This window comes from Physeter macrocephalus, chromosome 15, assembly GCF_002837175.3.
Source record: "Physeter macrocephalus isolate SW-GA chromosome 15, ASM283717v5, whole genome shotgun sequence".
In the NCBI taxonomy this organism is placed as follows: Eukaryota; Metazoa; Chordata; class Mammalia; order Artiodactyla; family Physeteridae; genus Physeter; species Physeter macrocephalus.
This window is the reverse complement of record NC_041228.1, coordinates 31,420,929-31,435,593: the sequence shown is the minus strand read 5'-3', so window position 1 is coordinate 31,435,593 and position 14,665 is coordinate 31,420,929. Positions and strand designations below refer to the sequence as shown.

General features: G+C 38.3%; 1 protein-coding gene across 1 annotated transcript in view; it reads left to right on the top strand.

Annotated features, from left to right (window-relative positions):
• Nucleotides 1-14,665, top strand: part of ZFPM2 (zinc finger protein, FOG family member 2) — a 478,247-nt gene that overhangs the window by 318,641 nt on the left and 144,941 nt on the right. The window lies entirely within an intron of this gene.

Genomic DNA, 14,665 nt, shown 5'->3' with positions numbered 1-14,665 from the left:
AAAAGCATACAAGGGAACAAGCAAATAAGCACCCCTATCAATATATTAACATATAAAACACTAATCATGACATCAAAGACTCTTAAAAACTTGCTAGAAACAATTACAACTTGTTCCTATAATCATTATAATTTGTACACTTATAAGAGGATTGCCTTTAAACTACCATAAGCCTTTGAAAGTTGAAACACCAGAAAGAGGGAATTTGCAAGCTAAAAAGACAATCTGCACACCAGGATCTGATTATATTCCTTTTCCTTCTGTAACTGCTGGTCTCATACCCACTTATTTTCAAACACCAAATACCTGTGGTATGCTGGTGGGAGCTTTTAACTAGAAGGGAAGTAAGATTTTCCCAGGATATGTCACTATGTTCTATCAATATGGGAAGCAATATTATAGTGAGCCAGCTTACCAGTGTCCACATTCAGAATGCAAACACTACAAAAGATGGCTTGGAGTGTAGGATCAATGACTGGGACTAAATTTTTGTTGTACAATACCTTATCTCTATCATGGCAATATAATATGGAGGAACCAAGAGGATAGCTATTCTATCATAATCCAAATCCATTACATGTTTAAATCGGGTATTGTTTTAGAAGAGATGATTATTATATTGTTACATAAGGAAAAACACTATAACAAAATTGTAATTCTATGTTCAATGGAGTACGTTAGTTTGAACATGTTTACGTGTTTGCATTATGGTTAGATATACCTTAAGCCTCTTGGCAGTAAAGATTTTGGAGTAATTTGTAGAAGCTTATTAATTAACTCATAAAGCATGGATTGAGCCCAACTGTGTGCTAGCTTTGTACATGGATAATAACAGCCACCCTTTATTAAGCACCTCTGAATCCTCTCCTTGGTACTCCCATACCAAATTCTCTGCACTCCTCTCATTGCTCTTTTAACCTCGTTTTATGATCATCATTTTATGTTTCAAAAAAAGAGTAGTATGGGCTTTCCTGGTGGCACAGTGGTTGAGAGCCCGCCTGCCGATGCAGGGGACACGGGTTCGTGCCCCGGTCCGGGAAGATCCCACATGCCGCGGAGCGGCTGGGCCCGTGAGCCATGGCCGCTGAGCCTGCGCTTCCGGAGCCTGTGCTCCGCAACGGGAGAGGCCACAACGGTGAGAGGCCCGCGTACCGCCAAAAAAAAAAAAAAAGAGTAGTAAAAAGTTAGGTATTATTGCCTACCTTTCCAATCTACTCTATATTTACTGAGGGCAAGGATTATGTCTCAGCCATCTTTTTATCCTTGGTCTGGCATGCTGCCTGTACAAAAAGAGCACAGAGTAAATAATGATTGGTTGACCAGATAAACAAATGATGAATGGTTGCTAGAAACTATAATAGACACATCACATACTGTGATGATGAACAATATGAATTCCTAATATTCAGTAGTTTTTCACCTACAAAAGGTAACTCGATATTGTTCAACTTACAAGAACAGATGGCATTGCAATTCAAATAACAAGAACTGCAGTAACTACTGTATATGCATAATTTCATTTAATCATCATTTAATACCTCCTACTAGGTAATTAACATCCTACCCAATTTTACAAAAAATGAAATTGAGACATAGCTAGATTAAGTAATTTGTCATGGTCACATAGCTACTAAGTGTTGCTGTTTTTTTTAATTGAGGTATAGTTGATTTACAATGTTGTGTTAATTTCTGCTGTACAGCAAAGTGTTTCAACTACTAAGTGTTTAAAGTGGGATGCAAACACACATCTGTCTAATTGAGGGCCTGAGTTGTACATATTAGAATACGTTCTCCCTGCATTAAGCTTTCAAGCAGCTAGATGAGATAAGTAGTGTGTTTCTCATTTTACACAACCTACATTGTGTGTGACTTAGAGCAGTAGTGTGGTTGTCCCTGGCCCAGGAGAGCTAACAGAGAAGCCAAATTTAAATCCAGGTTTTGATAATTCCAAATCCTATACTCTCTGTACTGTGTGACTCTACCTTTCCCCTTGACACTATTACATGATGAATAAATTCTCTTAAACTACGGAAGCATTTCTGTCCAGAAATCACAGAGTATTATTATAATATGGCACTTACCAAAGTACACTTCACATAACCCTAAGATTAAAGGAAAAGTCCCAGGACCAAATATTGCCTATCTTGACCCCTCTTGAAAACTCACAAGGCCTTCTGGTATGAATGCTCTGAGAAGTCCTGTAGTAAAACAAGACAAAATAAAAACCTGTGTAACTCGTTTGGCTGTATGGTATGCATTTTTTTTTTCCTCCAACCAGTGGACATCCACTGGAACATTGGAATTAGTTCTCTGGTTAACACACTTGGGAAAACTCTGCTGTAGACTCTACTCTGATCTCCTAGATGGGCTTCAGAGGCCTGATGCTAATTCCTAGAATTCAGGTTGCCTTTGGAGGAAGGGAATAGTTCACTCAAAGTTCTGTGAATACCTCGGTATTCTAGGATTATACTAGCGATTGTTCTCATCATGGAAAATAGGACACCAGGAATCCCTCCTACCAGGACCACATGAGCTCTGAAGCCTTCTGTCTTCACAGGCTATGGGTATGATAAGCCTTCTCAAAGCAAAAGAGTTTTGTAGTTGGAAGGGTTTGGTGACTTAGATTTAATAGGTACATATTGACTTGAACATCTGTAATGTGTGAGACATTTTCATAATGTGTATGTTATTTATCAGTTGGGGCTGTTTTGTTTTCAAATGATAGAACTCCAAATGGAATTGGCTTATACAAAAAATAATCAAAGTGTAAGTGTGTGTGTGTGTGTGTGTGTGTGTGTGTGTGTGTGTGAGTGAGCGTGCGTGCGTGAGTGTATTGGGGGTAGGGGAGTTCACCTGCCCATATAACTGAGAATCCAGGGATCTTCTAAACTTCAGGATCAGTTTAATTCAGTTGTTCACACTTTGTCCCCAGACTGTCTCTATCTTCTGCCTCTTCTTTCTTTGTGTGTTTCATCCTCAGAAATGTTCTTGTCAAGTGGTGGGAAACTCCAAACTTATTCTACAAGCACAGCAATCCCAGTGAAAAGAGAGCCTTTCTGGGTTTTATTGGGGGTACATCACATACCAATCCTTGAACCAATTCATCACTATGACTCTTCCTTACAAACTACAATCATCTGTAGACCTAACCCCACGTAAACCACTGAGACAAAGGAGAAGTAGTTCCCCAAGTGAAACCAAAGTGCTACTTCCAGACAGAAAAGAATGGTTGCTTGACGGGCTAACATCCATGTACCCAGATGCAACACATTACTCCTAATGTCTAAAAAGCTCTCCCTGAAGATGAAAAGTAAATTCCAGATGCCAAAATTGCATTGCCTTATTTTGTTTTCTAGCTAAGAACCTAAACTACTTATGAATTCTATGCCAAAATCACCTTTATTGGGCCTGGCTATCTGAAAGTATATTAGTACCTATTTACAAATAGAATGTAAAATGCATGTATGTAGCATTTTTAAATGCCTTAACTGTGAAATTTTTTATAATATTTTCTTATGGCATGTAACTCTTACCATTTAAGAGACATGCTTACTTTTTGAAGTATTTTTAAATGTGGGCTAGTAATAAAATTAAATGTAATTATAAAATTTTCATTTCCAGGGTGTCCATCAAATAATTATTATCAAATTACATCACTTAGTGCTATTTGACAGGCTGCCATCATCCTGTTTTATCAAAGTAAAAAAAAAAAAGTATACTATTTCACATTAATATTATAATCTGATGTACTTTTTTTTTCCTGCCTCAACTACCCCCTGTCATTCCAGAAAGTAATTAGCTCATCCAGACACTGATGGACCAGACTTGTTGGGTTGTCTGGTTTCTGCCATTATTCTCAGCAGACTCCAGATAATTCTAATTTACTTATCTCCAGTGGAAAAATACTAAAAAGCACCATGCTGAAGTTAAAGGGAGGCTGCTGGAGAGGAGGATGAGCAGAGACCTGCCCACTTACTCCTAAAATCCATGAATGCCTGTCGAGCATTGGAAATTAACTTCTTCTCTTTTCTGTAGATCTTTGTATTTTTTATAGCATTTGCACAGTATGGTGCCCATTCTCATTTGTGAAAAGTAAATAAGTTACTTCGAGTTTCACGTTTTTGAACATTCGAAATTAAACCTTTAGCGCTTGCATGTGAGTTTATTCATTCAGTTCACTTCAAATGAGGAGAACTTAAATTATTTGGGTTTTCGTGGAGTGTTATTTCAGAACAGCCACATTCTCTAGGTATCTGGATGAAGAGAATAAACATTGTCAATAAAAAGAGTGAAAAAGTATCAGCTAACCCTGAATCTCACCTTAACCATGGAAGATTTCTTTTTATATAAAAGCACAATATCATTGTAAAAAACTGTTGCTTAGGTGGAACCTTGGGCAAACCACTTTTGCTCTTTAAATCCTGATTTTTTCAGCTGTAACAATGAAATAGCAGTGGCCATCTCATAGGATTTTTGTGAAGATGCACCCGTACGCATAACTGCATATGTTATAAATATTATATTGCTGATGATCTTATACTCAGTCCAGTTTGCCCTTTTGGTTATATGTCAGGGCAAATTTAGAGGAAATGAACCCAGCCCTCCATGTTGGTATCAAGCAAGTGTGTGAGAAAACCTGGTCATCAGATACCAGATTTATAGCCAAGAATTCCATAAATCCTATTTGGTCCCTGTGAACCCACAGTATCTGCAGAGAACTGCATTATAGAATCAGAGGCCAGAGGCCTTTGCCTAAAGATATTTTTTCCCTTGGGCACATGGTATTTTTAATGAAAGTCATATGTAAAATGCTAGTATAAAGATAATAATGATGATAATATTAAAACTAGCAATAGCAGTTACCATTTATTAAGCACATATTCTATGCCAGGCATGGTTTTAAACACTTTACATACGTTTTCTGGTTTACCGCTACAAGAAAATTATGATGTAAGCAGAATTATTCCCACTTTACAGATGAGTAAACTCAGGTTTAGGTAAGTAAATAGTTCAAGGATATATAGCTCATACGTGATGAAATTGATATTCAATCTTAAGCGTGTTGACCTTGAGTCCCAATTATACAATTTAGCAGAGTTTTGATGATACCATTTACTAGGCCTAGATTGTAGGTTATTGGTCTTCTTCACGAATTTACGTGCATATTTATCAATGAAACTTTTTTTTCCTGGCTCTGTGGTTTGGTTTTTAAGAAAAAGTTTTCCAGAACTAAAACAGCAGTGACAGCAGTACCTTATGCTAATTTCTCCATTGCTTCGGAGGCCACAGCAATTTAAAGTCATGTAGAAAACTAATCTCCAAATCATTCTCTGACCATCTTCAAAGTTCTGATTTCGCTTGTTTGGACAAATGTAATCATGCAATTAATTCAGTTAAGCCCTGACTGATTGTGTACTATGTTCAGGGTCCTATACCAGGTACTGTTGAAATAATGACCGTAATTCTAATATAACCCAACTTGGATGAGCAACTTTCTGCACACTGACTAAATTGATCAACTGTTAAAAACAAAGATCTTTCATTAGAAGGACCCTTGCAAAAGTCTGGACTATTTTCCACCTTAAAATAGAGGCTCTGTTGCATGTTCCTAGAATTTTGAAACAGCCTTGTCTAACATGGCAGTCAGTTTTCCCAACTCGCCTACAAGTTCATGGTTAACTTTACCTAAAGGACCTAATGGTATATAAATAAGAAAGTCATTTAAAAAGAAAAACTTGCGCTCATATTTAAGTGTTTATTTAACCATTCTGTAGTTCACAGAAAATGTATAACTGTTGTCGAGTTTTACAGTATTCTTAAAAGAGGGTGGGTGCCCGAACCAAATATTTAGCAGCAGGAATTATAAAATCATAAGGCGATTAAGTTAGCTAGCCGCAGAATTCCAATATTGCTTTTTAAATGACTTCAGGATATAGGAGGTACTAAGGTTATTATCTGTTATCAGGAATACAGTGGAATTGTACAACTGGATAATAACCAAACAAACTGACACAATGTAAAATTACATTATCAGTGTGTTAAAACAAAATTGCGCCCTAAAGGAGTCCACATGCCAGCTCAGAGCTGCAGTGTAATTATGCTTAACTCTGATAATTAAAATACAGCGGAGATCAACAGAATCATTTTCATTAAGAAAATTATTAATGATGGTGGTATAACAGTAATTGATTGCAGAGCACCACAGGATAACGCGATGCCGAAAACCCAATATGTTGCATGAACATCTGAGGCTTTTTCTGGTTGTGTCCTCTAAGAATGAGAGATGTTTGGGGGGTGAGCAATTTATTATGCCTGTTCTAGGAATCAGTGATTGCTTTAAATGGCTGCTTTAGAAAACCATCGTTTTGATTCAAATTGTAATTTCTGAGGAGTTCTTAAGGTCGAGACAAGTGACCCCACCAGTGAATGTGTTATTTACAGTGGAGCTGTCTGTTGCAAATTGCAGAATGACAGCAACTTCAGCAAATATAGGGCCTTCTGCCATTTCCATTTTTTACTGTGCATTTACTGTTTTTACAATTATGTTAGTGATTTACTGATGTTATTTCAGTCCGGGTCTGGTCATACTGAATAGTTTATGTCCTGAGTTATTATTAATGTATGCTATTTGATGTGGAAAAAATACATTTGTTTTCATATCAACATCACTGTGAGCTTCCTTAATGAAATGTTGGTAAATAATCCTGCATGATAATACTATTAATTACTTCAGTGGATTAGATGAGCTCTCATATGTTGGAGAAAAATATCCTAAACCATCCTGGATACATGCATGAATGAAGCTTCTGTCTCTTAGGGATAAAAAGCCAGGTAGGATGTTGGCAAATGATAAGAACTAGGAATATATCAGTTTCATAAGTATAAAAATGAAAAATGAAGAGTGGGGTCTTTTGAGAGGTGACTCACTATCATTCAGGGATGTTAGCTTGTCATTCAAAGTGATGCTAATCTTGAAAGCTACCCCCAAAAGGATCTTTGTCAGCTAAAATGAGGAACAACTCTTTAGGGTGAATGTTTTCAGAGTAAGATATCGTAAATACTTCTTTAAAACAGTGTACTACATAGAAAAAAAATTATTGTATTATAATTCCAACTGTAAAAGTAGAATATGAGGTTTCATGCCTAGTATGATTATAATTGTATTTTTAAAGTATATGTACAGCAAAACACATGGGGAAGAAATATCAATACATTGAAACTATGAAAGTATTTCTGTAAAGGTGGTAAGGTTTGGGAAGATCTTTCAGTATTCCTCCTTTATAGTTTTCTTCACTTTGATTATTGTCCTTATATAATTTAAGAAAAATATTTGCAAACGAAAATCGCTCTTTGTCTTAGCTACACTCCTGCTCTTCTTTTTATGCAACCCAAACTAACAGAACAAAAATCTTTGCCTCACCCATGAAGTCCCTCATCCATGGAATTTAAATTATATTCTAGTGATATATATTTTTCTTTAGTATCTCTGTAAATGTCCTGACACTTTGTATTTCATAAGATAATTTTCCAACTAAAATAAAAGTAACTGAGCACTATATATTTTTCTTTAGTAGCTCTGTAAATGTCCCGACACTTTGTATTACATAAGATAATTTTCCAAATAAAATAAAAATAACTGAGCACAGGCTCTGCACATGATATGGCCCAGGTGTCATGAGGGATACAGAGGAATATGAAACACACCCCTGACTTAAGGAGTTTGTTGAAAGAGCTTAATGGATGAAGGTTGCATAACGCTGAGTTCTGTCTTACATGGTCAAGGCAAAGTTGACAGAAGGTGTGGACTTTTGGTTGGATATTGAAAGTTGAATATAAATTTGAGAAATGGGGGAAGGCGTTTGAGGAGGTTGAAATGTGTGCCTAGAAGTTTACAGGCTGCGATACATACCGCGTTTTCATGAGAGTGTCAGGGCACACTTTAGAACAGAGAATTTACAAATAAGACTAGGGAGGGGCAAGCCTGCAAACGTTTCTGAGGGCCATGCTGTGGGTTCCGTTGAGTGCACAGTCTAAAGACCTCATCAAGGGGGTAATGGAGAGCTACTGAAAGCTCGGAGGCACACATATTCACATTGGGATTTTACTAAGATTATTGATTATTGTGTCAAAGGTGAAGCTCAGGTCTATCCACTAATAAAAACAAGACTTTATCTGTCAAGAAATAATGTTGGTACCTACATCTTTCTAGAAGGTAATATAAATCTTCCGCTTCTCTCCACTCATAACCTGACTCCAACAATTTTTTCAACACCAAATGTACCTCCAGTGCCCTTACGTCTTCACCATTATTGCCCTGCCCACCAACCTCCCATCCTTACTTCCAGAGGACCTGACTTGGATTCCTTGGGTGCGTCATTCTAATTACTCTCTTGCACCCTCTCACTTTTCTCTCCTTCTCTGGCCTTTAGTGGCCTGAATACCCTCATTCTAATCAACCAACTTTCCACCTTCCCCTGGCTTTATCCAAGCAGCAGAAGCTAGGGGAAGTAATATTTATAAAGTGCTTAGAATAGCGCCTGATCCACAGTGAGTGCTATATAAATGTGTGGTCAAAATACAACAATGGAGCCATCACCACCACTCACAACAACAAAATTACAACAGAAACCAATGCTGACCAGTTTCTATTACATTTGACCACTAGGTGAATGTGATCCCTCAGCGTAAGTAGCCTGGCAATACAGATCTTTTCTCCGAATCCATCTTCAAAGTGACTATGTCAGACTCCTGTCTCCCCAAATATATACCATCCCCTGTTAGATAATGACCTTGCTTCTTGTTTTCCAGAGAAAATGGAAAAGTAGAAGCACATATAACCCTCCAACAAGTGGCTTCCTTTTGCAATTAGCCTGATTACAAGGATCAGTATGGCCCATGAGACCAAATCTGACCCACCACCTGTTTTTGTAAATAAAGTTTTATTGGAATGTAGCTACCATGATTTGTTTGTATATTTTGTTTGTGGCTGCTTTCACACCGCAACATTAGAGTTGAGTAGTTGTGGCAGAGACCGTTTAGCCTGCAAAGCCTAAAGTGTTTACTATTTGACCGTTTACAGAAAAAGCTTGGCAACGCCTGAACTAAGCCTACAAGGTTATTACCTTGGCCTAAAATGCCCTACATTATCTGCCCCTGGATACCTCTGTGGGTTATTTACTATGACTCTCCAACTATTCTGTTCCAGTGTCACAGGCCCTTGCTTTTGTTTGAAAATACAAAGAATGCCTCTGCCTCAGGGCCTTTGCACTGTGCCCTGCTCTGCCCCCACATGGGCCCCTCTCTTGCTTCATTCAAAACTCTCTCCAAATGTTGCCATCCCAGAGGGTCTGCCTAACTACTCTGTCTCTGTTTCTCTCCTTGTTCTCCTCAGTATTAGTTAGTTCAGGCTGCTATAACAAAACACCATAGGCTGGTAGCTTAACACCAGACTTCTTTCTCACAGTTCTGGAAGGCGGAAAGTTCAAGATCAAGGTGCAGGCAGATTTGGTATCTAGTGAGGACCCATCTTCCTGGTTTACAGATGGCCACCTTCTTGCTGTATCTTCATATGGTGGTGGTGGTGGTGGTGGTGGGGTGTGTGTGTGTGTGTGAGAGAGAGAGAGAGAGAGAGAGAGAGAGTGAGAGAGAGTGAGAGAGAGAGAGAGAGAGAGAGAGCGCTCCCTCCCTCATGTCTCTTATAAGGGCATTAATCCCATCATGAGGTCTCCACCCTTATGACCTAATTACCTCCCAAAGGCTTCACCTCTTATACCATCACATTGGTTGTTAGGACTTCTACATATAAATTTAGAGTTGCGGACACAAGCATTCAGTCTATAACATCTCTCTCATTTATCTTCATATCTGGCATTTTAGCATTTATTTTAAAAATTTAGTATCATCTTCCCACCCCTAGAATGAGAGTTCTTTAAGGACAGGAATTCTGTCTGTTTTATGAAGCCATCTATGACACATAGTAGGTGCTCATTAAATATTTATGAAAGAATTAATCGATAAATGAATGGGTTACAGCTTTTTCTTTACTGTGAAAAGCAATATAAAGTATGGATTTAATAATGTTCCCATGATTAGGTAATCTGACTTGGTTGAACTTTCTGAGATGTCCTCAAACTTTATACCTTACCTTCACTATTGAATTTTGACTCTTATGTTTATAATTTACAAAGGGTCTTTCTTGTTCCCTGACTGTTCCTTTTTTTCAGCATCTTGCTCTTTTTAATATGGATATTTTTCCTTTATCCCTGAAGTAAGATGTGGAGAATGATTAGGAAGTTGTGTGTCCCATGCATTGTTTCTTACTTTCTCCTGCCTGTTTTTGTCCCTGTATTTAGTGTTGAAGCTTTCCTCAAGTGGCTAGAGATCCATGAATACCTCCTCCATCGTTTAAGATTGGGGCACTAAGGGGTGAATGCAAGAGCAGCCTGAGAAGGCAGAGCTTGTCAACTGGTAGCTTTTGTGTGGGATCACAGGATGACAACCTAGCCATGGTAATGAGGTCTCCAAATGACAGTGTATGTAATTTTTTGTCTTAGCATGGTTAGCTTCTCCAGAGAATGCCAGTCTCATTTCTGAGATGGATGAGCCTGTAACCAGCAGTCTGAGGACTTTGTGGGCAAACTGGACCAGGTGGTACATTGGGAAAGTCCTATCTCATTGTTGAGAATGTAGATGTTCCTTTAGTCTTCTAATGCAGGTGAAACTTTAGTATTACCCTTGGCTGAGCCTGTGTCTCTGGATCTAAAGCCTCTATTCCATTTCTTCAAAGACTAAGCCTCCAGAGTGGGAAAGGAATGTCACTTAGCTCTGCAGGGAATAGCTGAGCAAGTATAGCTAACAGCTTCTTACTTAGATGGCCAGTCCTGCAAGTTTTAGCTCCACTGCTTACCCTACCTTTCAAGGTGCCAGGTGCCTTTACTTTCTGATCTTTTCCAGGATTCTGCAGAATAAATCTGCTTGCTACTTGTTGGCCAGCTGCTCTTCAAGTACCTGGATTTCAGCTTTCTGTGCTCTGCTGTGTCATCTATCACTCCATCAGTTTTCTAGTTTCCAAGATGTTGTTGACTTCTATTGCCTACTCTGCCCCATCTCTTTGCCCTTATCATTGTTTTTTTCTTCTCTACCGTCATGTTACTGAAAGGGAGTAGAAATAAATGCATGCAATCAATTCATCATACTTAACAGGAAGCCCTCTCTGCTTCTTTTCTTAGGTAAGCTTCTGCAAAGTTTTTTGCATGCATTCCTTTAACTTCCTGAATTCCAGCATCTTCTCTTTTGCTGTTTCTGCCTTCATGATTCCATTGAAGTGATTCTGTCACAGGTCTCCTTGTTGACAGCTTTTTATTCCATGAGGCTTGATCTGATTTATCCCTTTCCACACCCAGTGCCAGGTTTCTCCATCACTGTGCAGCCACTAAACATCATTCTCTAGTCTTCTTTCTTCTCATTTCTATGTTTCCCGTAGCTTATCCCATCTGGAATTTTTTTAAAATTATCCTACTCCTTATAGTTTCATTTCTCACTCACCCTCCACAGATACCCTGTACTCAAACTATACTCAGTTATTTAAAATTCCTCAGCTATTCTTTACTTGCTCTTATCTGTCTTCATACATCATGTTTCTTTTGCTTAATAACCTTCTAGACATCTTGGCAACAGGTATCATTCAAGACTTAGCATGTATAAGTGCCTCTGAAAAGCCTTCTGTGCCCCATCCCAGGGAGAGAGCTCCACCCCCGCCTGTTCATGTCCCAAGTTGGACATGAACACCTCAGATGCAATGACACCATTTCTCACTTCTCCTCCACAGACAATACATAAAATATACTCACTGAATTTTGAATTATTTTTAATGGGTATTAGGATGCATCATTCAACATAGTAAACTGTAGTGGGACTTGCTTTAGTTTCAAAAATCACTAGTATGAAAATTCTTTGAAAATCCAGTACTCAAAATGCTCTTCTCTCCATATCTAGAAAAGTATTCCATGTCTTAGCAAGATTTTTTTAATGCTAGGGAATCTAATACAAGAGGATTTCTTTGGAATATCCTAGGTAAACACAGCATACATTGTGCTACATCAGTTAGAATGAAGGTGTATCAAAGAATTTAGAAAAATTAGAACCTATATACATGCCAGAGATGTTGTCAAACCTTAGGGTTTTATTTGACATCTTTTTACAGCAGCCATGCCAAGACATTGGCTCACCATTACTGCGCAATTCTTTGTGGACCCACTTGACTTTCTCCCATCAAGCAGTGACTGTGTCTGTTGTTCTTGCTCTTCACTGCGGGGGGAGTCAGCCAGGCCTCGAGTCTTTGCTCTGAAACGTGAAACTGGAGGCTTTTCATTTTCCCTTGGTGGTTAGGTCAACCCCATTTTTGAAGGCTATTTTTACACTAAAAGTTCACCTTATATGCCATGACATACAGTAGTACTTCAGCAAAGTTATATTCTCATTAGTCTTTCTTAAGTATGTGTAGACTGTCAGACGACAGTGGGGTCAACCAAGACAGTATATCGTGGTGTTTCAAGCAAGAATATCCCAGCCAAAAGAATGGATCCAAAATGCACCATTTAAGTATAAACAGTTAAGCTTTTTCTATCTATCTAGTTATGTAGTTCTATCTACTGCCCATTGAAATTCAATACGAATAAATTACTTTAAGCCAGTTTTTCCTTCAGAAATCTAATATTTATCATCACTGTCTGGTCTCTGTTGTCAGTAAAGGTTTTCAAGAATGACGGCTCTCCAGTTCAGTACCCTTTACTTTGTGCATTCTTTCAAGAAATGTTAAGTCTCAGAGGCCTATTATGAAAACTTAACATTTTCAGAATACTTATCAAATACTTCTACGAAGGAACTTAAGTTTTCATAGTTAACTTGATATAATACGTAACGTTCGATAGTCCTGCTTTCCTGCCCCCCAAAAGATACAAAATTTATCAATTAACTAGTAAATAATAATTTGGAGTCTCTCAATATCAGAACTAGTTTGATAATATAAAATCTTAAATATCTTAAGTATAATCTCTGCTGTCTTTCTGTGCTTTGAGTGTAGCTTTCTAGATTAGAGTAGGAAGCCAAAAAATAAAATAAAATAAAAAGGCCTATGTAGGACATTTAAGCCAAACAATAGTTTAGTTTAGAAGTCTCACTTCATAGTTTTGCATTTTGCCTAGAGACACAGATAAGAAAGATAGCTTTCTACCAGTGAAATGAAGTGAGGAGAAAATGTGTATAAGAAAATGGGCATGTTACTTTTCATCTTATCCCTGGCTTTACATACACCATTGTAGCTAACTATCTCAAAGGAAATTAAGATAATCATCTTTACACACATGTAAAAATGAAGGGAGATTTTATTTTTGTTTTGTTTTTTTTGTGGTACGCGGGCCTCTCACTGTTGTGGCCTCTCCCTTTGCGGAGCACAGGCTCCAGACGCGCAGGCTCAGCGGCCATGGCTCACGGGCCTAGCCACTCCGCGGCATATGGGATCTTCCCGGACCGGGGCGCGAACCCGGTTCCCCTGCATCGGCAGGCGGACGCGCAACCACTGCGCCACCAGGGAAGCCCGAAGGGAGATTTTAAAAAGCAGGCCATTACATGAAATTTGGGAGTTCTTCATTTCATTGAAATATTAGTCAAGTGGCTTTACATACACCATTGTAGTTAACTATCTCAAAGGAAATTAAGATAATCATCTTTACACACGTGTAAAAATGAAGGGAGATTTTAAAAAGCAGGCCATTACGTGAAATTTGGGAGTTCTTCATTTCATTGAAATATTAGTCGAGTACCCGCTACATGCCAGGTAGGGAATCTGTTAACTTTTTGCTATATATTCAAGGGATGTTTTACATTGGGATGGCACTGGGGTATCATTTGTGCATATCTAAGTTTGCCCCTTTTTAAAAGCTTGGCTAATGTCGTGCTCCTTAAAAGTGGTCTGCCAACCAGCAGTACTGCCTGGGCTTGTTAGAAACGCTAAAGCTCAGGCCCCATGCAGACCTACGGAATCCAAATCTGCATTTTAACTAGATCCCAGGTCATCTGTGTGCACGCTTAAGTTTCAGAAGCCAAGGTCTAGTGATTACTGACGTGTCTTTAACTGAAGAGTACCAGGAGGGATGGAAATAGTTAACCTTGCAATATACTAGTGTAATAACTCTCAGAGACTTGTGAATTCATTTGCAAATAAACACCATTGTAGAGCATGAGAATATCATAAAGGGAAAATAAGAACATTGAAAAGTTCTTCCTGTTTTGTCTTTAAATGTACAACAGCTTGAGTGCTATCTTTTTTGGCACTCCCCCTCATTCCCACAAATGGGATTATAGAAAAGAAAAGAAAATGCTGCTGTACTCTGTTTAATGGGAACATTTATTGCTGTTTTTCCTTTTCTCTCCAACACCTCTTAATTTATATTAGGCATTAAATCGTAATGTGGTTTCTTTTCATGGTGAAATTGTCCCGCGTGTATGCCTTTAAATCAATTCATTGTTATTTTGCAAAACAAAATGCTAAATAAGTACTTAGGGGAAACACAGGCCCCCCTGACCCCTGGAACTCTCTGGAGGCTCTCCTCTGTCATCCTTCCTGCACAGCAAAAGGGAAAAAAAAAAGAGAAGGAAAAAAACAAAT